General features: G+C 41.3%; 2 long non-coding RNA genes across 7 annotated transcripts in view; one reads left to right on the forward strand and one right to left on the reverse strand.

Moving 5' to 3' along the window:
- The first annotated feature begins 34 nt into the window (after positions 1 to 34).
- On the forward strand, positions 35 to 19,579 carry LOC108393559 (uncharacterized). Its single transcript, XR_001852270.3, has 3 exons — positions 35 to 490; positions 2,805 to 2,956; positions 15,616 to 19,579. It is a non-coding gene; the product is annotated as an uncharacterized lncRNA (long non-coding RNA).
- A 1,236-nt stretch (positions 19,580 to 20,815) lies between these two features.
- The window catches only part of LOC108404113 (uncharacterized), a 39,247-nt gene continuing 32,160 nt past the window's right edge, over positions 20,816 to 27,902 (reverse strand). For 3 of the 6 annotated variants that reach the window (XR_012127645.1, XR_012127642.1, XR_012127646.1), the window contains 2 exons: positions 22,428 to 23,076; positions 20,816 to 22,121 (listed from right to left, as the gene is read on the reverse strand). This is a non-coding gene — a long non-coding RNA (uncharacterized lncRNA). The remainder of the gene's footprint in view (positions 22,122 to 22,427; positions 23,077 to 27,902) is intronic. The other 3 variants (XR_005058952.2, XR_005058954.2, XR_005058953.2) reach the window with 2 other exon arrangements.

Raw genomic sequence — 27,902 nt, forward strand, 5'->3', positions numbered from 1 at the left:
CCCAGAGGTAACCTCTGCACCCTGGCATCTGGGAAGGGCTCTTGGTAGAGATACTGAACTCCTGGTGGCCTGGGGCTGTAGCTGTGGGGCTGGAGTGAGGAAAAATTTGAACAACTTGCAAAGCTGCCCCCAGTCTGAGGGCTGGAGCAAGAGGGAAAGGGAAATTGAAGTAGAAAGAGAAAAACAGAAACCGAGTTGGGGTGCGGAGCTGGGAGAGATGGGGGCAGATCAGAAAAAAGAACAAAAAAGACAACTAGAAGGTGGCAGGAGGCAGAGAAAAGGGGCTGCAGTCATGGATTCCTTTGCCAGTGCCTCCATCCACCAACCCTCTGACCTTAGAAAAGCCACGCTCCTTAACTGGGCCTCAGTTTACCCATGTGCAAAATGGGGATGATAATTCTGACTCTGTCTTCCTCTTAGGACTGCTGTGAAGAGGAGAGTAGTGAGAGCAGAGGAGACCATTTTGCAAGGAATGAAATGAAGTGTAAATGTAAATAGAAGTGATTCTTTTTATTTTTATTTTTGCACCATGAAGAGGGAACAACTGAGAGGGGAAAAAAAGCAGAACAAAACAAGGAAGATGCCTTCGTGCTTTGCATGTATTATATGCCTATTCAGATTTTAATGGGTTAAATACAAACAAGATTCTTTTCAAGAAAAATCAGTATCTAAAACTCCCCCCCACTTCAACAATATAGATGAATGAGATACTTGGTTATTTGCTTTCAAAAAATTTCTAATTTATAAAAAGAATAACAAAATTGTATTTCCATATGCATGTCTCCAGTTCATTTAGGTCAGTGATTATCAGCTCCATCTGCAGGTTAGATTTCCCTGGGGAGAATTTAAAACTGCAGATGCTGGGCCTCACTCCAAAACATCTGAATCCAAGTTTCAATGATTTTTTTTTTTTTTTTTGAGAGGGCATCTCTCATATTTATTGATCAAATGGTTGTTAACAACAATAAAATTCAGTCCATAGGGGGTCAATGCTCAATGTACAATCATTAATCCATCTCAAGCCTAATTCTCGTCAGTCTCCAATCTTCTGAAGCATAACGAACAAGTTCTTACATGGTGAACGAATTCTTACAGAGTGAATAAATTCTTACATGGTGAACAGTACAAGGGCATTCATCACAGAAACTTTCGGTTTTGATCATGCAATATGACCTATAAACCATCAGGTCAAATATGAATATTCATTTGATTTTTGTACTTGATTTATATGTTGATCCCACATTTCTCCTATTATTATTATTATTATTTTTATTTTTAATAAAATGCTGAAGTGGTAGGTAGATGTCAATGATTTTTTTAAAAACCTTTTTTTTTTAAAGATTTCGAGCCTACAGGTAAATTGTAAAAATAGTTAAATAAGTCAATGGGAAGGATTCTTGTTCAAGAATAGCCCCTTTGGGGTCCCTAAGAAACCAGTCACCCTACAGATGGATAGAAGCCCCATATCTACAGGCAAGCCCAGCCTGAGGTCCACGACTCACCTTCTGCCCCTCCTCAGGAATCTCAGGCCCACTGGTGCCTTTGAAGCAGGTGACAGCTATCCTTCCATAGTTTAACAGGCAGAGCAAATATTTACCAATGATATCCTGTCCTGAACACGAACATCATCTCATACAGAGAGAGGAACTTTAAGGTCATCTAGGTCCTGTCTCCCACCTTTCACTGAGGCCTTCCTGCAGCAGCCCCACCATGAAGTCATTCAGCCTCCATTAATGGGGTGCTTACTACCTACCAGTTTCATTGTTGGGTGCTTTGAACAGAGTTACACAAAAGTTCTGCTTCCCCGAGACTACTTGTGGTGGGGGTCCCATCTCTGTCACTAGTCTACTGCACTTTCAAGAACCCCAGGCGAGTATCTCCAGGTTGAGCAGGTCCAGCTCCGTGCCTGCCCCCACCCTTGCATATGATGGTGCTCCTGGCTCTATCACACCATGTCTGAGAATCTGGTTCCCAGATCTGTCTGCTAATGTCCCAGGTTAGAGTGAGAAGGGGACCGAAGAGAACAAAGGATTTTGTCACCTCCTTTGTTTGGACCTTAGATTTTTATCAATGTGGCAGGAATGGCTGCTGATGGTTCTAGCTGCTCCAAAGGACCAGAAAGCTTGCATCCTTCAAAGTCCAGAGTAAAATCAAGGCAGTCCATAGAGTGCTGAGCCCACCTACTATCCCACCATCTCCTCCTGTCTAACGTCTATTTCCTCAAACACCTCCTAGATTCACTCATAGTAATAAACTTCCTAATCTGTCCTCCCACCAAAGTATTAGCCTGACTTGTATATCCAACTGCTCTTGGACAGCACCCTTATGGATGTAAGTGTATCCAAATAAACCTCATTCATTCATTCAGAATTCATCCATCCATTCAGCAAGGCTTTATTTAATGAGCAGCTAGGTGCCAAGCTCATCTGAGTGTTTGGATATAGCAGGGAATAAGTTGGACACAATTTCTGCCCAAGGAGCTTGTGGTTAAGTGGGTCACTGATACCAAATGAGCAGCAGGGTGTATTTTCAGGCTGGAATAAGTCCCATGAATGAAACATGCTAGGTACCACCTCCAGCCTGACACTCAGGGCAGCTGTGAGCCCTGAGGAGAGGATGAGGTGACATGTATGCAGCACTGTGATGCCAAGTGCCTTGAGTAGGGACTCCTGGAAGCAGAGCAGAGGGCAAGCCCTAAAAGCCCTGGGCACCTACACAAGGGCTGGGATCAATATGCTAAGGACAGAGATGCCCTAAATTTGAGCTTGGGCAGGGGCACTGGTGATCCCCCTCTCCTTCTTCAGGTCCATGTGAAGACCAAGACATGGGGACTGGCTGGGCCGACACTCCCAGCCTCACCCAGCAGCCTTCCTGCCAACTGACAAGACTTGGACTGGTGCCCTGCCCCTCCAGGAATACATCCTCTCCTTGATGACGGCAACACAGGATCCAGTAGGTGAGTCACAAGGCCTGCTGATGGGTGGAGTGGCCTTGTTTGCTTTATGGTGGATGGGCTGAGCAGTCACTCTTGGGCCTGCCAGATGGCATGGCCAGCTTGCCTCTGGACCATTCTCCCAGACCCTCAGCCCACATCCTGCTCCACCCTTCCTCCAACCTCAAGTGCCCCCACCTGCCCATCTACCTATTATGAGCAGCCCAGGTGTGGGCACCCACTCCAGGGAGACCTGATATGGACACAGTTCCCCATCCTGTCTTGTCCTGGGCTTCTCAGCCATCCAACTCCCAGGTCTGGCTGCTTCCCATTCTGCCTGGTGCAAAGCTGCAAAGCCCCACACAATGGTAGCGAGAGGAAAGGGCATGCCTCTACTTCAAGGGGAGATTATACCCACTCTGTCACTCAACAGACACTTACTGAGCACTATTGATGGGCATCACTTACTGTGCCAGGACCTGAGACCATAGAGATGAGTGGAAAATGGAGCCTATGCTCAGGGAGCTCACAGCTCATGAGTGGTGGGGAGGTGAAATAACACATGGCCATTTGAGCAGGTATTTATAAAATGCTATGGTCAGGGCAGTTGAAAAAATTGTGACAGAGATATCCATGGACCCCTCACTCATATGTCCAAAAGTCAACTAACCATCTCCTCCCCACCCAGAGATGTCCTACGTCCCCATTCCCCCATCAGATGATGGCACCACTGTCGTCCAGATGCCTCCGGGCAGGCCTGGTCCCTGGGTTCCCTGCCCTTCCTTCCTTGATGCCTTGCTGAGTCTCCCAGATCTAGGAACTTCAATAGCTGTTCAATCCTGTCCTACTCAGACAAGGCCAGACATCGTGGAGTAGACACTGCCAACCTCCCCAGAGGCCTCCCTGGCCCCAGAAGAAGTGGCCATCATATGTCTGAAGGCTTGTTATTCCATGTCACTGGGTGCTGATGTGTGAAAATCATGCAGTTTGACCACTTAGGCCAGAGGAATGGCCACCATATGTTGGGAATTTCTTATCATATGCCCAAACACTGTGCCAAAAACTTTATGTGTTATATAATCTCATAAAAACCTGTGAGGCCGAATGGACTAACAGTTACCAAAGGGAAAGGGACTGGGGAGGATGGGTGGGAAGGGAGGGATAAGGGCAGGAGAAAGAAAGGGGGCATTACAATTAGCATGTATAACGTGGGGGGTGTACGGGGCGGGCTGTACAACACAGAGAAGACAAGTAGTGATTTTACAGCATCTTACTACGCTGATGGACAGTGACTGTGAAGGGGTATGTCGGGGGGACTTGGTGAAGGGGGGAGCCTAGTAAACAGATTAATTGTAGATTAATGATACCAAAAAAAACCCACCTGTGAGGCACTTGCTATAATCCATTTTGCAGGTGAGAAACAAAGGCTCAGAAAGATTAAATGGCATGTCCAAAGCCTTAGGGCTTATAAGTGGTAGAGTTGCATTCAATCTATCTGACCTTAAATCTCAAAATTTTACCAGATTTCTCTACCCACCTGAGATTCTGGTTTCAAATGCATGCATTCAGCAGTGTAGCCTTGACCCAGTAACTGAAATGGCAGGGAAAGAAGGAAACACGCCATTTGAAGTGCGTCTTCTGAAAAATTTTCTGTAGTCTAGCCTTGGCAGAAAGTCTCCAAAATAGCCAGATGTGGATCATAGGTGGAGGGAACCTAGCAATTGGGCCTGGCTAAGGTCACTGCACGTGGGCCCTCCAGAAGGCCATCAATCAGGAGGACCAGGCAGAAGGTGGGAGGCACTGACACACATGCTGTGCAGCATGGATAGGTTAGCACATGTGGTCTGTGTGTCCCATTTCCCAGACACGACCACTAGCCAGGCTAAATTTAGACCCTGAGGGCCCAAAAGACTGTCCTCTCTACCACTCCAACCTGTAATCTTCCCTCAAGATTTATAACCTCTGCTGTGCCAGGCACTGCTCTAAGTCCGTTCCATGTATTAACTCATTTAATTTTTATGAAACCCCTATGAAATTAAGTATAAGTAACTCCATTTTACAGATCAGGCAACTGAGGTGCTGAGTGATGAGTATCTTGATCATGGTCATACAGCTGGGACTGGAAGCAGGTAGCCTGTTTCTAGGGGGCAGGACTTTTAGTGGCCTTTGGCTGTTTACCCGATCAGAGGTAGAGAGAGAAAGATGAGTTGCTGCTAGTGCTCTGTGCCATGGTGTGCTGACAGCAGAGGCCTCAGGGATTGTACTGCCCCCTCCCCAGTGAATTTCTCCTGCCTGGACCTGAAGGCTGCTGTGTTCACTCTGTGTGAGTGTGGTCTGGCCACCATGGAGTCTTCTGCTCCCTCTTTCTTCCCAGCTCCGTGAGGAGTCTTTGGAGGAGTTCTTCCTTCTCAGGTGTCCAGCTGTAGGGTCTTCTGTTATCTCTTTCTCTCTGGAATGCTGTTTCTGTTGAGGATCCAGGGCTGCTCCAGGGAGAGGAGGAGATGAAGGAAGGTTCAGTGTAGCTTAAGAAAGATCACAGATTTAGGGAAAAGACAAAACTGGAATTGAACCCTGGCTTGACTACTCACAGCTGTAGTAAGCAGAATAATGCCCTCTACCCACCAAGGGATATTCACCTGCTAATACCCAGAACCTGTGACTATGTTGTCTTGCATAGTACAAGGGACTTTGCAGATGTGATTAAGTTAGGGTCTTAAGATGGGATATTATCCAAGGTCTTGGATTATCAGGGTGGGACTAATGTAATCAGAAGTGTCCTTGTAAAAGGGAGGCAGGAGAGTGGGAATCAGAGAAGAGGGGTGACAATGGAGTGATGCAGGGTCATAAGCCAGGGAATGCAGGCAGTCTCAGCAGCTGAAAAAGGCAAGAAACAGATTCTCCTCTAGAGCCTCCAGAAGGAACACAGCCCTGCTGGCCCATTTTAGACTCTGACCTCCAGAACTCTAAGATAAATCTATGTTGTTTTAAGCCTCTAAGGTTGTGGTCATTTGTTACAGCAGCCATGGAAATGGATCCACTACCTCTAAGACCTTGAGCAAGTTCCTCAGTCTGAGGAGCCCAAATTCCACCATCTGTGAACTGGGAATAATATAGCCTACCTTGCAGGGTTGTTGTACTCATAAAAATATGTGTTAAAAGCCTGATTCATGATAAAACTTAATAAATGGTTCTGCTATGAAAAGGAGGAAGAGAGAGGAGAGTAGAGGCAGAAACAGGAAAGGAGAGGAGAGAGAAGTGCGGCAGCAAAGCTACAGTGACCCGCATTCTGGGTAGTCCCAGGGGTTCCATGAAAACCTGCACAACTCTACCCTGGACCCATGATCCAGCTTTAATTTGCTTTGACTTCAGGGTGCTCTTATACCCCTTAGAAGGGTCAGGGGGCAACTTCTGCTAATACACCCTCCAGAAAACTTTGCCTTCTGAGTGAGAAACTGAAGTGTATTAGTCTGCTTAGCCTGCTATACCCAAAATACCTTAGATTGGGTAGCTTATAAACAATAGAAATTGATTTCCTACAGTTCTGTAGGCTGGAAAGTCCAAGATCAAGGCACCAATAGATTCAGTGTCTGAATCTATTTTATAAGGGCACTAATCCCATTTATGAGGGCTCAGCTCTTATGACCTAATTGCCTCCCAAAGGCTCCACCTCCAGTACTATCATATTGGGAAATAGGTTTCAACATATGAATTTAGTGGGGGCGCACAAACATTCAGTCTATATAGCATGAGATAAAGAACCATTACAAGGGCCTGCCCTTATTTATGTTCCTGGCACCCTCAGTGACCCCACCCACCTGATGGAAAACATCAGGTTTGTCTTCTGACCTCTCAGTTTTCTAGGTTTGACCAACACCAGTCTATATGGGAATGTGAAAAATCCCACGTTGAATCCTTCTTTTGTAAAGGAATTCAGCTGGTGGCTCTGAGAGCTGTTGCCACTCATTGTTGTGCATGTGTCTGTGTGATAACCAGTGGTGTCCAACTGCTCTACATCTTTGACATCTTGCTTTTGTATTCTAGTGAGCATAAAATGATATCTCATTGTGGTTTTAATATGCATTTCCCTAATGACTAGTGATGTTGGACATTTTTCATGTGGTTTATGGCTATTTGCATATCATCAAGTGTCTGTTCAAGTCTTTTTGCCCACTTAAATAAACTGGGTTAGCTCATCTTTATTTTATTTTATTTTGGTATCATTAATATACAATTACATGAACAACATTATGGTTATTAGACTCCCCCCATTATCAAGTCCCCACCACATATCCCATTACAGTCACTGTCCATCAGCGTAGTAAGATGCTGTAGAATCACTAGTCTTCTCTGTGCTATACTGCCTTCCCCATGGCCCGCCCCCAACATTATGTGTGCTAATCGTAAAGCTCATCTTTCTATTGTTGATATAAATAACTGCTGGTTGATGTGTAGAATGATACAACTGCTTTAGATAATTGTTTTGGCAGTTTCTCTGTATGTAGGTAAATGGTATGTACATATGCCTTAAGACCCAGCAATTCCACCCAAGATAAATAAAAACATGTCCATGTAAAGGCTTTTACATGAATATTCTAGCAGCTTTATTTGCCAAAAAGTCGAAACACCCCAAATGTCCATCACTTGGCCAGTAGATAAACTATGAAACATCCATACAATGGAATATTACTCAACAATAAAAATGAATTTAATTGATACATGCTACAACACGGATGATTCTCAAAGAATTATAATTCCCTAAAGAAGGCAAACACAAAAGAGTACACACTGTATAATTCCATGCATATGAATTTCTACAAAAGGCAAAGCTTACTTATAGTACCAGAAACAGATCAGCGGTTGCTTTTAGGTAGGGTATGGGGAGGATTTCCTGGAAGGGGCTGGAAGGAAATTTCTGGGGTGATGGACATGTTCTATATATTGTCTACAGCGGTGATTACATTGATATATATATATAGTTGTCAAAATCATTCAAATTAAACATTAAAGATCTTTTGCATTTCTTAGTATGTAAATTGCATCTAAAAAACACCCAACCCTGAAGTATGCCTTAATTTTGAGTTAGGACCACCAGGTGGCAGTGGTGCCTAATTCCTAAGAGTCCAAAGTTTGTGCACTAAGATCCCTGAAATCACTGAGTATTCTTGAAAGCAGAAGGTAGTTTTGTGGTCATGTATTTTTTTTATTAAGGTATCATTGATATACAACCTTATGAAGGTTTCACATGAGTAACATTGTGGTTACTACATTCACCCACATTATCAAGTCTCCACCCCAAACCTGATTGCAGTCACTATTAGGGTAGTAAGATGCTACAGAGTCACTACTTGTCTTCTCTGTGCTATAGGGTCTTCTCCGTGACCCCGCCACATTATGTGTGCTAATTATAATGCCCCTTAATCCCTTTCTCTCTCCCTTCACCTCACCCCCACTCCCACCCTCTTCCCTTTGATAACCACTAGTCACTAGTCTCTGGGAGTCTGTGAGTCTGCTGCTGTTTTGTTCCTTCAGTTTTCCTTGCTAGTTTTGCCTCATTTTTACACTCCACAAATGAGTGAAATCATTTGGTACTTGTCTTTCTCTGCCTGGTTTATTTCACTGAGCATAATACCCTCTAGCATCATCCATGTTGCTGCAAATGGTAAGATTTCTTTTCTTCTTATGGCTGAATAATATTCGATTGTGTATATGTACCCCATCTTCTTTACCCATTCGTCTACTGATGGGCACTTAGGTTGCTTCCATATCTTTGCTATTGCAAACAGTGCTGTGATAAACATAGGGGTGCATATGTCTTTTTGAATCTGGGATCTTGTTTTCTTTGGGTAAATTCCTAGCAGTGGAATTCCTGGGTCAAATAGTATTTCTATTTTTAGTTTTTTGAGGAACCTCCATATTGCTTTCCACAATGGTTGAACTAATTTACATTCCACCAGCAGTGTGTAGGAGGGTTCCCCTTTCTCCACATCCTCGCCAGCATTTGTTGCTACTTGTCTTTTGGATGTTGGCCATCTTAACTGGTGTGAGGTGATATCTCATTGTGGTTTTAACTTGCATTTCCCTAATAATTAGTGATATGGAGCATCTTTCTATGTGCCTGTTGGGCATCTGAATTTCTTCTTTGGAGAAGTGTTTGTTCAGACCCTCCACCCATTTTTTAATGGGGTTATTTGCCTTTTGGGTATTGAGGTGTGTGAGCTCTTTATATATTTTGGATGTTAACCCCTTGTCAGATATATCATTTATGAATATATTCTCCCAGACCATAGGATGACTTTTTGTTCTACCAATGGTGTCCTTTGCTGTACAGAAGCTTTTTAGCTTGATATAGTCCCATTTGTTCATTTCTGCTTTTGTTTCCCTCGCTCAAGGAGATGTGTTCAGGAAAAAGTTGCTCATATTTATATTCAAGAGATTTTTGCCTATGTTTTCTTCTAAGAGTTTAATCATTTCATGATTTACATTCAGGTCTTTGATCCATTTTGAATTTACTTTTGTTTATAGAGTTAGACAATAATCCAGTTTCAGTCTCTTACATGTAGCTGTCCAGTTTTTCCAATACCAGTTGGTGAACAGGCTGTCATTTCCCCATGGTATATGCATGACTCCTTTATCATACATTAATTGACCATATATACTTGGGTTTATATCTGGGCTCTCTAGTCTGTTGCATTGATCTATGGATCTGTTCTTGTGCCAGTACCAAATTGTATTGATTACTGTGGCTTTGTAATAGAGCTTGAAGTCGGGGAGTGTAATCCCCCCAGCTTTATTCTTCCTTCTCATGATTGCTTTGGCTATTCAGGGTCTTTTGTGGTTCCACATGAATTTTAGAACTATTTGCTCTAGTTTATTGAAGAATGAATACCATTTTTATTTTGATAGGGATAGCATTGAATCTGTAGACTGCTTAGGCAGGATGGCCATTTTGACAATATTAACTCTTCCTATCCATGAGCACGGGATGTATTTCCATTTATTGATGGCATCTTTAATTTCTCTCATGAGTATCTTGTAGTTTTCAGGGTATAGGTCTTTCACCTCACTGGTTAGGTTTATTTCTAGGTATTTTATTCTTTTTGATGCAATTGTGAATGGAATTGTTTTCCTGATTTCTCTTTCTGCTAGTTCATCATTAGTATACAGGAATGCAACAGATTTCTGTGTATTAATTTGTATCCTGCAACTTTGCTGAGTTCAATTATTAGTTCTAGTAGTTTTGGAGTGGTTTCTTTAGTTTTTTTAATGTACATTATCATGTCATCTGCAAACAGTGACAGTTTAACTTCTTCCTTACCAATCTAGATACCTTTTATTTCTTTGTTTTGTTTGACTGCCATGGCTAGGACCTCCAGTACTATGTTGAATAAAAGTGGGGGGAGTGGGCATCCTTGTCTTGTTTCTGATCTTAAAGGAAAAGCTTTCAGCTTCTCACTGTTAAGTGTGATGTTGGCTGTGGGTTTGTCATATATGGCCTTTATTATGTTGAGGTACTTGCCCTCTATACCCATTTTGTTAAGAGTTTTTAGAATGAATGGATGTTGAATTTTTTCAAATGCTTTTTCAGCATCCATATGGAGATGATCATGTAATTTTTATCCTTTTTTTTGTATGACGTTGATGGATTTTTGAATATTGCACCATCCTTGCATCCCTGGAATAAATCCCATTTGATCATGATGGATGATCTTTTTGATGTATTTTTGAATTTGGTTTGCTAATATTTTTTGAGTATTTTTACATCTATGTTTATCAGGGATATTAGTCTGTAATTTTCTTTTCTGCTGTGTCTTTGCCTGGTTTTGGTATTAGAGTGATGCTGGCTTCATAAAATGAGTTTGGAAGTATTCCTTCCTCTCCTAATTTTTGGAAAACGTTAAGGAGGATGGGTATTAGGTCTTCACTAAATGTTTGATAAAATTCAGTGGTGAAGCCATCTGGTGCAGGGATTTTGTTCTTAGGTAGTTTTTGATTACCAGTTCAATATTGTTGCTGGTAATTGGTCTATTCAGATTTTCTGTTTCTTCCTGGGTCAGTCATGGAAGGTTGTATTTTTCTAGAAATTTGTCCATTTCTTTTATGCTATCCAGTTTGTTAGCATATAATTTTTCATAGTATTCTCTAATAATTCTTTGTATTTTTCTGTGGTGTCTATAGTGATTTTTCTGTTCTCATTTCTGATTCTGTTTATGTGTGTAGACTCTCTTTTTTTCTTGATAAGTCTGGATAAGGGTTTATCTATTTTGTTACTTTCTCAAAGAACCAGCTCCTTGTTTCATTGATTCTTCCTATTGTTTTATTCTTCTTAATTTTATTAATTTCTGCTCTGATCTTTATTATTTATGATCTCTGCACTTTCTTTTAGTGGACTGAGATCGAAGCAGTCCTCGAGGCTCTGTTTTCTTTAGGTTTCCTGGCCTCCCTGTCTCAGCCATTACAGAGGAGGAAGAGGGTGTCAGAATTCTCCTTGTGTTCCCTCCCTGAGGAATCCAGAAGAGCAAGGATAGCCCCACGGTGGCTAATAAGACCTTTAAAGTCTGGGGAACAGAAAAGGGGGTCTCTCTTTTGTTCTCACATCTTAGATAGCTATTTTCTCTTGACATCTCCTTTGTGACATAACTTTTATCTGCAGTCCTTGGATGACTACCTTGGATGACTGTCCCCTATATTCCTCAGCACACTAGTCTTATAAGATGCTTCTCAGGAAAGTTTTCTTTGGTCAAATAAGTGAAGCCAACGCTGTCTACTGGGTCCCTCCTTTGGGCATTGGGAATGACTATGAGTTTATTAAAGGCTTTGGGAAGCTCTTCAGATGTCTATTTTTAATCCAGCATTTTCCAGATCAAGTGAATAAAGAACCTTCCCACTTCTCCCTCCATTATTTGACAAATATCTATTAACACCCACCCCACAACTGGTGTCCCAAGGAACACAGTTTGGGAAACATTCTTTGTTACTGACCATATACACCTTTTGCAAATTGCCTTCAAATGCCATTAATGTGTTCATTCATTTATTTAAAGATTGTTGGTCATCCGCCATGCTACGTATTAAGGCTACAAAGATTACTTGTCCCAGCAGCACTCAGGCTAGCAGGAAGACAGATGAGTCAGATTGTGTTGAGGTATGAGAGGTGCTGCGGATATGATGGAACCCAGTGATTAATTATAACATGAGTTGTGATCATCTTCACAGATCAGGCAATATCTCACTAAGCCTAGCATAGAAGACTGGGTCATTTACATCCTTGCAGTATCAGGAGCTTATAAGAAAGGCAGAATCTCAGGCTCCACCTTAGAACCACCAACTCAGAACCTGCACTTTAACAAGATCCCCAGGTGAACTTTATGCACATTACTGTTTAGACACTCTCAAAATAAACACACTTCCTGACAAGAATGTAAACAGAACCACAACATATTTCTGTGTGGTGACTTTGCCAAAGGCTGACCTAGTGGTGGCCAGGCCAGGCCAGGCAGACAGAATAGAAAGGGAAGACTGGTAGAAGCTACAAGTGTCTTCTCTCCTTTCCTTGCCCTCACCTAACAATAACTGCTTAACCAGGAAAGGCTACAGGTATGTCATCAGAGAGCAAGGAAAGGTAAGGAGGCCATCACTGTTGTCCTTCATGCCTAGGTCTGCCACCACTGGGTAGCATAATGGGTATGGCTGGGAAGAGGTGAATGAGCAGGGTTCAGAGGGGAAGGGGATATTACCTGTTACCCTCCCAGAGACATCACCTCTGCACCAGCCTGGGTAAATGGCCAGCCTCAGAGTCCAGGGCTTTGTACAACTTTCAGCTTCTTTCTCTTGATCCTTAACACTGGTTGAGGGAAGAGTACAGGGAGGGTTCATGGCAGCCTACCTACCAGCCAGCAGTGAAGTCAGGACCAGGACACCTCGAGGCCAAGCAGGTGGTCTGGTTTTGCAATCTCTTCCCCTCCCAATAGGTGACATCCCAGTCTGGGCCTGGGCCTGGGCACGGGTCCATGAGTGGGCCGCTCACAGGCTACAGTGAAATTGCAAGTAGGCAGGGCCTCAGCCAGAGACCTTGGAGAGGTCCCAGGGAGGTCTCTTCCCACAGACTTGATTTGTGATGGGTGGAGAGAGACTAGCCCAGTCAGGGTAACTAAGGTGAAGGAAACCAAAAACCACAATATCAATAACTACAATGAAGGGTAGCCAAATAGGCCACCCCAAAATATACTGCTTTGGTATATTGATTACTTTGAGCTGTGGGCACTTGAAACACAGCACATGCAGAGAAGGTGTTCTTTGAATTCCCCTTGTCTGCCTAAAAATAGATCCTCCAGAAGGAACTCATTTGGGGGACTTGGTGAAGGGGGGAGCCTAGTAAACATAATGTCCTTCATGTAATTGTAGATTAATGATACCAAAATAAAAAAATTAAATTAAATTAAATTAAAAATTTAAAAAAAAGGAACTCATTTGTCATAGATCCCGTTCCCAAAGGTGTCACCCACAGAGGGGGCTGACTCTTATCACAGGAAAGGAGACTAGAAGTTGACACGACACCCAGGCAAACTTTGTCACAAACTATTATATCCCCATCTATTTTTCTAAGGGCCTATTTAGCTTTCCTAAAAACCATTTCTGATCCCCTAAGAGGCCTACATTCCCCCTTCCCTTTCCTTATTAAGATGGTATTTAATCCTGAATTCTAAGCCAGGAAGTCATTCATTTTTCCCTGGGTATCTCCCAAGTATGCATGAGGTACACATGTTAATAAGCTGTGGTTTGTTTTTCTCTTGTTAAACTGTCTTCTATTACAGGGATCTCAGCTAAGAACTCAGGAGGGTAAAGAGAATGTCATTTATTCTCCCTTACAACAGCCCAACAAAACAAAATATGGAAATACCAACACTGCCTTTCAGCATTATTTCCCTGATCCTGAATGTAGAAGAAAATCTTATGTGTGATGCACCCCCCAGGAGGGGGTGGCTGTCTGTGTCCTCCAGAGGGCAGGAACAGATGAGGTGCATACCCAATGCCTGAATCCACCATGATAAAGACTTTTAGCTATTCTACCTAAATTCCCCAAAGGTAAGGCAGGTCAAGAATCAGGTAGACAGAGATAGAATTAGGGAGGAAACCTTTTAAGTAGAAGGAAGGGCCAATCCAAAGGCCCAAAAGCAGGACCACACTCACCTGGTTGGAAGAGGGACATCAACTTGTATGTCTCCATCTAGTCCTGATTAAGCTGGCCCTATTGTGTTTCTACTCTCCCAGGCACCATTCATACCTTGTGTATGTCACTGGTGGTAAAGTCCCATGTTTGTTTCCCAAGGACAGGGCTAGTTCTGACTCAACTTATTTTCCAGGAGCCCACTACAGGTGGCCCAACCTAACCCTGACAGAAAGACTAAGAACTCCCTATATCTCCACAGTAGGTGCTCAGGACAACTGGATCCATTGCAGCAACCCCACTCCTATAGGTAGATTTCATCACAAGGGTCCCCACCTCACCACCTCCTCCTCTTTTTGGAAGAAGAAGCTAACTTAGAGAGTTGTTTGCTGAGGTTTCTGACACTAATCAGGCATATCTAGAGATAGATTCCTTGGCTGGGACTTGCCAGGGTCAGACTGGTTTTTTCCTGAAAACATGAGCAGAGCATGATGTATGTGTTCTCTTAAAAAAACAAAACTCTGGCTGCAAAAGCAATTCATGCTCATTGTAGAAAACCCAGAAAATGAAGAAAAATATAAAGGAACAAAATAAGTATCACTCCTAATCCCACCACCTAAAGGCACCCTCTTTGAACATTTCAGTGAATTCCTGACAAGTGTTTGGTTTTTTTTCTATGCATACACATGTACATATTTAACATAGTTGAGATCATGACGACTGTAAATTCATGATTTACCTTTTCACTTGGCAGTACACTCTAAGCTCTTACTGATTAAATTTTGCTGTAATCATCATTAATAGTCCATCCCTTGGTGAAGGGGGGAGCCTAGTAAACAAATGTCTTTCATGTAATTATAGATTAATGATACCAAAAAAAAAATAGTCCATCCTACCCTTCTATACTTTGGTTAGCCATGTCCCTGTAGGGGTCATAGATTTATATCACACTTCAATGCGGACTACACAGAAAAGCCTGTAATTTCTGTGTTCTTTGTCTCTAGCTAATCTAGTCTCATGCACAACTTCTCAGTCGCTTTATAGCACAAATTAACAGTGGGTCTCACTAAAGAATAATCTGAAGAAATAATTTAGATTGCCTGCCTTTAAGGCTTTTATCTTTCTACATGATCCTGTTCCACATGTCAGACATTTCAGTCTTTATCTTTGCATCCCTTCCATAACAAATTCTAACCCCTGCTCCTCCCACCTTGCCATGGATGCTGAACCAGCCACATTACTCAATGTGATCACAAAGAGTTTAATGAAGGGACTATTTACAAAGGTGCCAGCAAGGCTAAGGTAACAAACAAGAAATGTCAAAGCAGCCAGGATTAGAGATGTGGGAGGGCACTACCTACCACGCCAGTCCTATAGGAGCAACAGCAAAAAGGGTAGCTGTGGGAGAGACTGCCCACCAGGAATTTAGGTGGAGCAATTGTCTCCTGTGGTCTGGCCTAGAGGGTGCTAGGGGAGTAATCACTTTGACATCTATTTCCACCCTCTGATCTTTTTCTAGTGCCTCCCATTAGTAGAACTGAACTGGAAGACAGAAGAATAAGTATTCTGCAGAGGTCAACCTCCTAGTGCACAGAGCAAGTAGAAAAGGATGGACAAAGGATCTGAAGGGGCAAGTGGAGAATAAACAGCCCACATGATCTGCGCTGACGAGGGAAAAGGCAAAAGAGACAAACACATTAATAATCTTCAAGCCATATCTATTTTAGACTTTTAGTAGTTTCTCATTATCACTCTTATAAAAAACATTGTCTCAAAAGAGGACACCCCTCAAACTCTAAATGTTCTAATGAAATTAATATATAATGGAAGGAAGTGCAGTATCTCTCAGGGTCAGACTGTATTAGTTAAGTCTCTTTTGGTTGTATGTTACAAAACACTTCAACTAGTTTAAACTGAAAGAAAAAGAGAGAGAGAGAGAACATCAATTATCAGGATAATTAGGATACTGGGGAGTCTCCCAAGGCCCAGCGGACTTCAAGAGTATAAGAATGTCAGCTATAATTCAGCAGCTGTTTCCCCTAGGGTTGAGATAGAGCATCCAAGGCAGGGCCCCCTGAGCCCACCTCCGTGGCTGAGATCCAGACCTTTTTGGAGAGGGTGTTCACTGGGTGGCAGAGAAGTCACCACAGTGCTGTGCTGGCAGAACATGCTGGAAATCCACCCTCTAGGGTGCTTGGGACGTTTTCACTGGAGTTACTCCTCTACAAAACCGCCTGTTGGGGAAGTGCCAGGGGAAGCTGCTGGCCTTTGGATGATTGCTGGCCACCATGTCCTGAAGAGATGGATGCAAAAGAAACAATATGTCCTGTAGGAAACTGATACTGGAGAAGTTACCTGCATTGCAGAATCTGGATACTGAAAAAGTTGTCCAGGCCATAGAAGCCAGGTGCCACATGCTACAGGGGCCTGCTGAGCAGAGCACACTGGAATCAGGAAGGAAAATCCCTTCTACAATATCTTTCCAGTTCCCTCTACTGACAAAATTTAACATCTGTCAGCTGGCAAAGGAAAATTTTGACATGGTCCACTACATTTTTGCAGAGCAGACAATGAAGATTGAATTTGGAGTTGAGAGGCAATAGATTGATAACTAGCACAATCCCAACTCTTGTCTCTGGTATGCCCTGAGAAGGGACAATGATGCCAGCTGGTGCCACCCATGGACTGGTCAGTCATCTGTGCTGAGGATGGAGCTGCATTAATGAAAAGAGAAGCAGGGAGCATGGAAAGGTAGGTGCAAGAAAGCAGACTGCTCACCAAGCAGCCTCTGATTTCCAGGGGAGAGAAGGAAGCATTTCAGTCACTGGAGAAATTGCCGGTCAGGATAATTCATCAAGACTCGCCATGGTTTGAAAAAATACCCAAGACTGTCCATTTCCTTTTATTCAAATATGCAGTTCATCAAGAAACCTGATTTTTCTTCCCATATATCCAATATCTGCTGAGGAACAGATCTTGGGTAGTGGGTACACACAGTCGGCTGTTTTGAAAGGGATGTCATCCACTGTGGCCTAATAAATTGGCCTTTGATGGCTGCACCAGCCTTGTGTGGTATTAGTGAAAGTCTGTCACCAAGAGTCTGCTCGTACCTGGAACACTGAGAAAAGCCAAGTTCTGACCCTGAGTTGCTGAAAACCAGGTTTTGGACATGAGGGACTCAATTAGAGTGCTCTCCTAAAGGACCTGTAGACTGCACCCTAGATAATATTGCTGCTAGCCTATTCCTCAAGGAAGAACCCTGCAGAGCACATCATTGGGCATGGATAAGTAGTATTCTATTAATGTCTAACCAACAACCATTCTTTAGCTGCTGGACTTTCAGGCTGTTTCCATTCTTTCACTATTGCATATAACACAGGCATGAAATGTTTGTGATTAGTGTTCTTTTGCTATTGTTTGTTTTTGTATTTCAAATGATTCCTTTAGGATAGATGATCAGAACTGAAAATAAACTGATGTCAAATTACAACCTCTTCTCTTTTAGGTGGGAGAAAAGAGCATAAACATTGTATAGACACTTGAGACCTGCTGCCGAAAGATTTCAGAAATGTACCAATTACAGTCCCACTAGAGACCATTTCAGGACATCCTGGCTCACACAGAGTATTATAGTTTAAAATGTGTGTGTGTGTGTGTATGTGTTTGCACGCATGCACATATGAAATCTTGCTTTCTTTACACTTATTTGGCTAATAGTGGGGTTAGATATTCATGCCCACATTTGTTAATCTCTTGCCCTCTTTTGACAATTGTCTGTTCAGATCCTTCAGAGTTGAGAAGTATTTTATTTCAATCTCTAGGGATTTTGATGTCCCAGTTTCTTCATTCTGCCCTCTTTTGGATGGAGAAGGGCTCTCTTCCCATATCGAAGTCCTTTGGAAATTCTCTTTTGAATTCAAGTTTCTTTGGCATAGGAGGGCTAAGCTGGGTGGCAAAGAGCTTCGATGAGAAACAAGTGTATGGAAGTCTGAAGCACGCAAAACCACGTGAGCTTTCATCCCCAGGTGCATAGTCTTCAAAGGGGAATTTTCACTGGGTGTTTTTCTCCTCTTTGTTTGATTCAATTTGAGTCTCTAAACTATGCTCCTCCTAGGAGCCTAAGCCATATATTTAGACGAAATGTGTCATTTAAAGTGCTTTTTTGAAGTTGTGTGATGAATTATCAGAGCAAGAATCTCTTCACCACCCTCTAAACTCTGTTCCTTCTTTGGCTCAGGGGTAGAAGAAAAACTTTCTCTTCTTTCTTCCCCCAGCCCTCTTGCCTTCTAAGACTGATATAGAGAGCAGGCTCGTCCTGAGAAATTTGCACACAGGTGGTTCGTAGGTGGCAAGCATAAGACGTTGTGTGTGTTGAAGTAAATGTGGTTTGTGTGGGAGTGCAAGAGGTGGCAGCAACTCCTTCATGTGGGGAGTGGGACTTAAATGATGGTATCAAGGAAGCTTTGGGGATGAGGGGCCATTGGTGGTCAGCCTAAATGATGGACGAGGTTTGGTAATATAGTAAAGTAGTCAGCTAAGTTTCTATCAGTTTCCACTCATGTCTCATCTATATCACCAAGAAATCCTGGCTCTGTATGTGGCTGCCAGAGATAGTCATCCATCTATCCATCCATCAATCCATGTACACATGCATAAATGCATGCATCTGACATTTTATTCATTTATTTGTTCATATTTCCAGTGATCCCTCCATCTTTCCATCCTTTCTTACATTAGCTACCAAGGCCCTGCTCTCTGTAGCATGCTGAAAGCACAAATGTCAAGACAAGATTCTGGCTTTCAGAGAGTACACAGTAGTTGTTAGCTGGACAACTTAAAAATAGATAACAATACAGTGCAATGAGTGCACCCTATAGGAGTTTAACATATGCCTGTATATATGTATCTTTTCCCCAAAAGGCCTTACCTGATCACCCAATCTGAAATAGGCTCTTGGTATTATGCTTTTTCATTTCCTTTGGACTATTTATTACAATGTGTTATTATATACTTAATGGTATGTTTATTTGCTTAGTATGTGTCTCTCTCAGTTAACTGGAAGCTCTATGGGAGTAGGTTCTATGTCTGCTTTGCTTATCATTGAATACTCAACACCTGGGCCATGTCTGGCACAGGGCAGGCCTGCAGTTGACGTTCAATGAATGAATGAATAAATAAAGACTGGTCACACCCAGGAATGATAATTTCTTGCACAAAACCAGCAGTCTCAAAGTGTGATCCTTGGACCAGCAACATCACTTACTGGAAGTGAAAAATTCTTGGTCCCACCTTACAATATTTTTTTTCTTAATTCTTAATTAAGATATTATTGACATACACTCTTATGAAGGTTTCACATGAAAAAACAATATGGTTACTACATTTACCCATATTATCAAGTCCCCACCCATAGCCCAATGCAGTCACTGTCCATCAGTGCAGCAAGATGCCACAGATTCACTATGTGCCTTCTCTGTGCTACACTCTTCTCCCCGTGATCCCCCACCACGTGAACTAAACATAATACCCCTCAATCCCCTTCTCCCTCCCTCCCACCTGCCCTCCCACACACACCCCCTTTGGTAACCACTAGTTCATTCTTGGAGTCTCTGAGTCTGCTGCTATTTTGTTCCTTCAGTTTTGCTTCGTTGTTATACTCCACATCCACCTTACAATCTTATTTGTTTCCCTCTTTTGCAATGTGCCCTGAGTGGTTAGCAAGGGGCTTCCCCAGCTTCAGTGTGGCTCATTTAGTGGCTATTTGGCTGCATTGGAAGCAGATGCCAAAACAACAGTATAGACACATGTAAGAGAAAACACAGCTTAAGATAATGATTCCTAAAATAAATAACAGTCTTTTCCACTAAGATCCTCATGATACAAACCACCGATTTATAAGTCCCCTAGGCTGGGAGTTGGATTACTCAGGGTATTCACTTGCGTTCTCATGTGAAGCAGACTTACCAGGCATGACACACAACATTCTGTTTGGATAAAGGGCACAGGTGCTTTCTTACGGGGAATAGTATTGTCCAAGGCCATTTTATTTTGGAGGACAGCTTTTCTTATTAGAGACATTTCAGTGCTCAGTCACAGCAGGTTTTGTTGGCCATCATTCAAGCCTTGTTGGGTGAATTTAGCAAAGGCTTCTATGTGTGCTCTAACATTCTCCAGACCAATAGAGGGAACAACCTCTCCATTACTTCCTCTGACACTGCCCCAGATCAGAGTCAGAAACTCTGAGATCAGCAGTCCATGTTCAACAAGCCTTCTGGGTAATTCTGACACACACTAGTTTGCCAACACTGTACTAAATCGATAAATGGCCATTCTATTCTACTTTAGACATTTGTAGATTTTAGCACAGAGACAAGAGTCATTATTTCAATATTGGGGAAATACTTAAGGGAGAAGGTGATATTTTCAAGGGTACCTTGAGCTAGATGAGCCAAGGAAAGGCAGTTCAGGTAGAGAGTTGTATACCCACAGGCATGGATAAGCCTGGACTTTGGAGGGATCTAAAAGTCGTTCTGTGAGAGTGTCCTGCGCATGGCAGGGAATAGCCTGAGATGAGGGTTGACATTTAGGCAAGGATCTTGAATGCCAAATTTCAAGCAGGGAGGTATGTCGGGTCCCTTCCCTGTCTCTGACCCGCAGATGAGGGAAGAGATGCAATTGTTCGTCGAAGATCTTAAGGATCAGCCAGGGGACTCAAGGCGTGACCCCACAAGAGTGGTGCCAAAAAGGCATCTCTCATATTTATTGATAAAATGGTTGTTAACAATAATATTGGGGTTTCCATGCACAATCATTAATTAAGTTCAACTCTCAACAGTTTCACTTTCTGAAGGATAACGAACAAATCCTTATGGTGAACGAACACAGAAACTCTTTCTGTCTTGGCTACTGTTTCTGTCTTGACTACAATCATGAACCATAAACAAACCATCAAGGCAAAAGTGCTTATACATATGATTTTCATACTTTATAATATAATTCCATATAATTCCCACATTTCCCCCTTTTTGTTTTTAAAAGGCTTCAAGATAATGATTGTTGTAACTCAAGCGAAAGATCCGTTCTTAATTTTTTAAATATCAACTTAGCTGGACAAAAGCAGCAGAGAATGCCTCATGTAAATGGGGGGACGAGGTTCTAAGCCTCGCCTCAGTTGGCCCCCACCTCCTCACCTGTTGACCCTTTATGACTGTGCCTATCTTAGGTTGTTCCTCCCATGAGGAATCTTACCCGTCTCTGGCTAACCAGCCATCTCCTGGGGCCACACAGGGAGAGAACGTGTGGAAAAAGGAGGCATTAGGAGTAGACTGATGTTTGTTTTCATACTCTCACTCTTATGTCCAGCCTTAATCATAGAAATCACAAAATACAAAGACTTAGTGCACGGACTTTCATGAGTAACAATGCAAACAAAGAACAATCATTTTTTAGACATCACTTCCAGGAAAGTAGCATAAGCATGCATTGGTTTCAACAAACTGGTGACTATATGACGCATCCAGGCTATCAAGACTGGAAGGCAAATACACAAAAGAAACAGGCCTACAATTACTGGCCATATCCAGTGAAACCAAGAAAACCATTTAGGTAATTCAGGCATTTGAGAAAACTTATCAATAATATGATGAATATTGTCTATATGATTGTGAATAGTTTGAGAAAAGTCAGACAAATTAAAACAACACATGCCTGGAAACTGTTCACATCCCATATGTTCTTTTAACAATAGATAAGAGTCTATAGTAGCGCGGTCTTGAAGTACTGCAACTCGTACTTCTCCCAGTTCTTGGTTGAGTTCAGATAAAACAGAAGCAGTCAGATTTGTTGTTTTACTGTATGCACAGGCCATCTTGGATATTTCATTCTGCATTCCTACAACGAGTCCTGGAACTGGTAAGATGAGTGCAGCAGCGACAGCTACAACAATAGGATCCAACAACTTCAAGTTGTCATCGCAATCAGGTGACAGGGCTCGAGAAATCTGTCTGTGCTTATATCCAGGATGGTCTATAAGAGCAGGAAGAATACGTCTTACTCCACAAACACCTTGATAATGTGAAGAAAAGGCTTGATATGTTTTGTTATTGCATAAAAATACCCAGCCATTTGGAAGTCTATATCCAAAAGGCCATTTTACACGAATAGTAGAATTACAGTAAGAAGGAATATGAGTGCAATTAATGCATATACATTCAGAAACTATAGTAGTACTGACAGGTAAGTTCAATTGAAGTTCACAAGTAAGAACTTTAGGAGAGTGAGTAATGTTTATTCCTGAGATATTAGTGAAAACAGAAAAAGGGAGTCCTATACCTATTAAATTTTCCTTTAATAATCCACTAATAGAGGAATCTCTTGCTACACAAAAAGATGACTTGTTCAGTCTTCGACTTGCAAGTTGTAGCCACATATTAGGTGAAGAAAATTCTCGCTCTGGAGAGAGTGATATGTCTAAGTAGACATAACTACTTTTATATAATATATCAGGAGATCTTTTTTGATATTTCTCATAAGAATAATTGCCAATATCATTTCTGGTCAAAACTGTTTTATAAATATCATAGCGAGTATTATCTCTTTTAGACTGATCAGTTGCATTATTCCATCCAAGCTTTCCTCCATACTTTTGTCTATATATCTCTTTGCTATCTTTTTTCCATACTATAGGACTTACAGGAGTAGAACAGGTGGATACACACTGAAGGACTACTCCTCGGCCTAAATATGGAGGACTGCTCACACTAGCTGTAATAGTGCAAGCTTGTGCAGTGTGTGCATGTATGAATGTTATCACCAAAATTAGAAGTAGAAACTTCACTATCCAGGAAGCTTCATTCCAGTGATGAAGTTTGTTGGTGGCCATGCTCTGGAGCAGCTCTTTCTGAGGATGTTGATATTGGAAGTTCTTCTTCATATCGTATCTTAATTCTTTTTCTGGGTAGCCAAATCAAGCATTGATTCTCTGTAATGACACAAACAAACCCTTTGCCCCACACTTTGATATGACCTTTATACCACTGTGAAGAACCTATTGGAGACCACCATACAGGAACTGCTGCTGTTTCAGGAAAAGAAACATTGTCAGAAAAATGTATTTCCATAGCTGATCGTCCATCACTTTTGAAAAGATCAAAATTAAGAACATGTAAAGCATGCATTAAGCGTTGATTTGCTGTTAATTTTATATCTGGGAGTAATCCCCCTTTTTGTTTTAGCAAATAATGCTTAAGAGTAAGATGACGACGTTCAATTAGAGCTTGACCTGTAGAATTGTAAGGAATGCCTGTTTTATGAGTAATATTATACAGCTGAAAAAATCTCTTTAGCGTAGAGGAGAGGTAAACTGGAGCATTGTCAGTTTTTATGGTGGCAGGAACGCCTAGTATTGCAAATGCTTGTAAAAGATGAGTGATAACATGATGAGATCGTTCTCCTGGTAAAGCTGTTGCCCACGAAGCGGAAGAATAAGTATCAATAGAAACATGAACATGCTTAAGAGTTCCAAATTCAGGAACAATAGTAACATCCATTTGCCATAGAGCATTAGGACGTGTTCCCCTGGGAACAGTTCCTGCTTGCAAACGAGGAGAATTAATTTGAGAACAGGTTGGACAAGAATTCAAGATATTGTGAGCTTCAGATGCAGAAAGAGAAAAATGCTTCTGTAAGGTGAAAGAAGGAGCATGAGTCAGGTCGTGATATCGTTCAGCTGGTGAGTAAGTAACTAAAGAAACAAGCTTGTCTACTTTATCGTTATAATATGATAAAGGACTTGGTAAATTAGAATGTGATCATATATGAGTAATGAAGAAGGGATGTAGACATTGACGGATACACACCTGTAATTGAGAAAATAAAGTATTAATAGGAGATTGTACGGTGCCCAATGTTGCAGTTTCTAATAGAGGAACAGAAAAAGCAGCATAAGCAGAGTCAGTAACAATACTGACAGGACTTGGGAAATCTTGCAAAGCTTGCAACACAGCATATAACTCATTTTGTTGTGCAGAAATAAAAGATGTTTGAAAAGTTTTTGACAAACTAGAACAGGTTATATAGGCTGCTTTAAAAGATTTTGTACCATCTGTAAAACAGGTAACAGTATTTAATAATGGATTAGGAGAAGTTTTTTGAGGAAGGATCCATTGATGGTGCTGAAAAAATGAAAATAACTTATTCTTAGGGTAATGACAGTCAATATTTCCTAAATAATCTGAAAGTGCAATTTGCCAATGAGTATTTTCTTGAAATACTTGCACAATATTTTGTTTAGATAAAGAAACAATAATAGAGTGAGGGTCTTGACCAATCATCTGTCTTAGTCTCTGACGTCCTTTACGGATAATGGAGGCTACTTTGTCAATGTAAGGTTGTAAGGAGGGTTTAATTTGATACTGCAGAAATATCCATTCTAACCAACCATCACATTGACAGAGCAATCCTGTAGGAGAATGAGGAGTAAAGTAGATTAATAAAAGTAAGGGTTTGTGTAAGTCAATTTTTGATAATTGAGCTTTTTGAATGTGTTGTTCTATCCACTTGAGTTCTTCCTCAGCTTTTGAGGTTAAGTCTCTAGGACTATTAAGATCTGAGGGTCCTTTTAAAATATTAAAAAGATGTTGTAATTTATAAGTAGGAATTCCTAATAATGGTTGGATCCAATTAATATCTCCTAAGAGCTTTTGAAAATCATTTAAAGTTTTAAGATGATCTCTCCTAATTTGAATTTTCTGAGGAATTATTGAATTTTCTTGAATTTTATTTCCCAAATAATTCATTGGGTATTGTATCTGTATTTTATCTGGTGCTATTTGTAATCCCCATTGTTTTAACTCAGTTTCAGTCTCATTGAGAATATTGGTAAGAGATAAATGCTTAGGCAGGGTTATGAGAATATCATCCACATAATGAATGATATAAGCTGAAGACCATTTTTCACATATAGGCTGAAGAGCTCTGTGCACATAATTTTGACAAATTGTAGGAATTGTGACAAATTGTAGGAATCTTTCTGAAGGTGCCTGCAAATTTAAAGAAGGGACAGTAAAAGCAAACTTTTCCCTGTCCATTATAGCTAAAGGAATTGTAAAAAAAAAAAAACAATCTTTAAGATAAATTATAGCCATGTTCCAGTCTTTTGGAACCATAGTTGGAGAAGGGAGGCCTTGTTGCAAAGGTCCCATCGGTTTAAGAACTGCATTAATTTGTCTTAAATCTTGTAAAAGTCTCCAATTTCCTGATTTCTTTTTTATAACAAATACAGGAGAATTCTATGGACTCGAGGAAAATTCTAACCTATCTAGCTGAAGTTGTTCTTGAACTACTGTGTGTAGGGCTGCCAATTTTTCTTTATTGAGGGGCCATTGATCTACCCAAACAGGTGTCTGAGTGGTCTACTGTAATGGTATAGGAGCTGGCAGCCGTTTATCAATGACCTTTAAGAAAAAGACTGAACTGATGAAGGCTCATTAAAAGACAATGTAGTATGCCATTGTTGCATTAAATCTCATCCCCAGAGATTAATTGCTACATCAACAATTAAAGGTTTTAACAAAGCTAATTGTTTTTCAGGACCGAGACAATGCAAGGTAGCTGAACTTTGCCATACTTAAGAAGCTGTACCAATACCTGAAACTTGAATATGCTTCTCTTGTTTGGGCCAATTTTTTGGCCAATATTTAAGAGCAATTACAGATACATCAGCTCCTGTATCTAACAATCCTGTAAAAGACTTGCCTTGAATACTGATCTTGCATTGAGGTCTATCAGATGTAATTTTTGTATTAAGCCATATTTGTTTATCTGTACTTCCAAATCCACCTTGTCCTCTCTCATAAGGTGTTGTTGAAGGTGGGAGATAGGGAAGTAAAAGTAATTGAGCAATTCTTTCTTCTTGAGGTATATATAATTTCTTATCAGATGACACCATTATTTTAATCTCACGCATATAATCTTGATCAATAACTCCAGGTCTTACTATTAATCTTTTTAGAGTCCAGCTACTACGGCCTAAAAGTAATCCTACAGAATTAGCTGGTAAAGGACCAAAAATTCCTGTACTAAGTAATTGAACTTCTTGTGATGGGTGTAAATATACAGATTGAGAAGAGGCAAGATCTACAGCAGCACTTCCTTTAGTTGCAGCTTGTAAATCATGCTATGTTCTTTTACTTGGAGAGGATGCCTCTGTATTATTTTCTAGGGCTTCAGAGGTTGGCCCGATTGGAGGTTTAAAGGCTGAGATTCATTGATAGGATTACCATCTTTATCAAATTTTGAACGACATTCATTAGACCAATGTCTCCCTTTTTTACATTTTGGGCAAACAGATGGCAGTTTATCTTTAAAATTTGACTCTTTTGTTCTCTTCTGCAATCGGCAGTCTTTTTTCTTATGCCCTTGTCTGCCACAACCAAAACACTTTAAATTTCTTGCATTTCTCCTTGACTTTCATAGCAGTTGCTAGTAAATTAGCTTGATATGTAGGAGAACCTATATCAGCACAGGCTTTGATATAATCTTCCATCCTAGCTCCTGCTGCTTTTAAAGGTTTAAGAACTCTCTGACACTCTATATTTGCATTATCATAGGCTAGCATCTGTAACAACATATCTCTCAACTCTGGATGTGCTACTGTCTTTCTCAAATTATCTTGCAATCTTGCAACAAAGTCAACATAGGACTCATTAAGCCCTTGTTTAAGTTTACTAAATGGCAAGACAGGCTTTCCAGCTGCTTGTATTTTCTCCCAGGCTTTTAAGCAACACAAACGTACTTGTGTTACTGCTATGTCTTCATATCTAACTTGTCTCTCTATCTGCAGCCAGTCTCCTTGTCCTGCTAGTTGTTCAGCAGTTATAAGAATTGGAGGATTGGCATGCTGATTTCTCAAAGCTTGTGCTTTTGCTTCCTCATACCACCAGGTTTTAAATTGTAAAAACTCAGAAGAGTCCAGACAAGTACGAGCTAACAAATCCGAATCATGAGGAATCATCCTTTCCTGTTCTGCTAACTCCCTCAAGAGACCCACAACATAGGGAGAATTAGTACTATATGAAGAAATAGCCTGTTTAAAGTCTTTTAATGTCTTTAGGTGTATAAAGTGCTTTGACTCCTCCTTGTGGAAAATCAGGATCTTCACCTGGCCCAAAAGGAGTTAAACTAACTGGTGCTATTAAGGGTGTCAGACAAGCATCTCTATCACCCTCCCTCTGAGCTTTACGTATTCCTGCCGCGCAGGCAGACGTTGCAGGAACAGGGACTGGGGATTTTTTATGATGAGAGGAGCGAACAGAACTCTCATTCTCGGTCTCTGAAGAAGAGGAAGAGGAGGATGAAGAGGAGTTAGGTAGATGTGGGGATGGAGATCGCCTACTTGATCTTTCCACATCATCTAAGAGCTCTCTCGCACTCTTGTGTGTCTGACTTAGTTTCAGACAGTGGGGGAGTCTGCAAAGGCTGCAAGGCGAGAGTGATCAAATTACATAAAGACCAGACAGGCACAGGGATGACATTTCCCTGCCTGGGAGCCTTTTTAAAATCTCTTAAAACATTATCCCAATCAGCTTGCTTAAGTGTCCCTTGTGGTGGTAGCCAATAACAATATTTTTTAATATACTTATAGAGTTGGGCAAAATCTTTTTTAGAAGTTTTCACTCCTGATGTTTTTAGGAGGGCACGGAGTAATTTTAAATAATCCTCCGGTTAAATTGCTTTAGTTTCTGTTTGGCCCATTTTAGTGTCCCTGACGTCTCGATCCTGTTCCCTACGTACGCTTTCCCGGGAATC

The sequence above is a fragment of the Manis javanica genome, chromosome 2 (assembly GCF_040802235.1).
Source record: "Manis javanica isolate MJ-LG chromosome 2, MJ_LKY, whole genome shotgun sequence".
In the NCBI taxonomy this organism is placed as follows: Eukaryota; Metazoa; Chordata; class Mammalia; order Pholidota; family Manidae; genus Manis; species Manis javanica.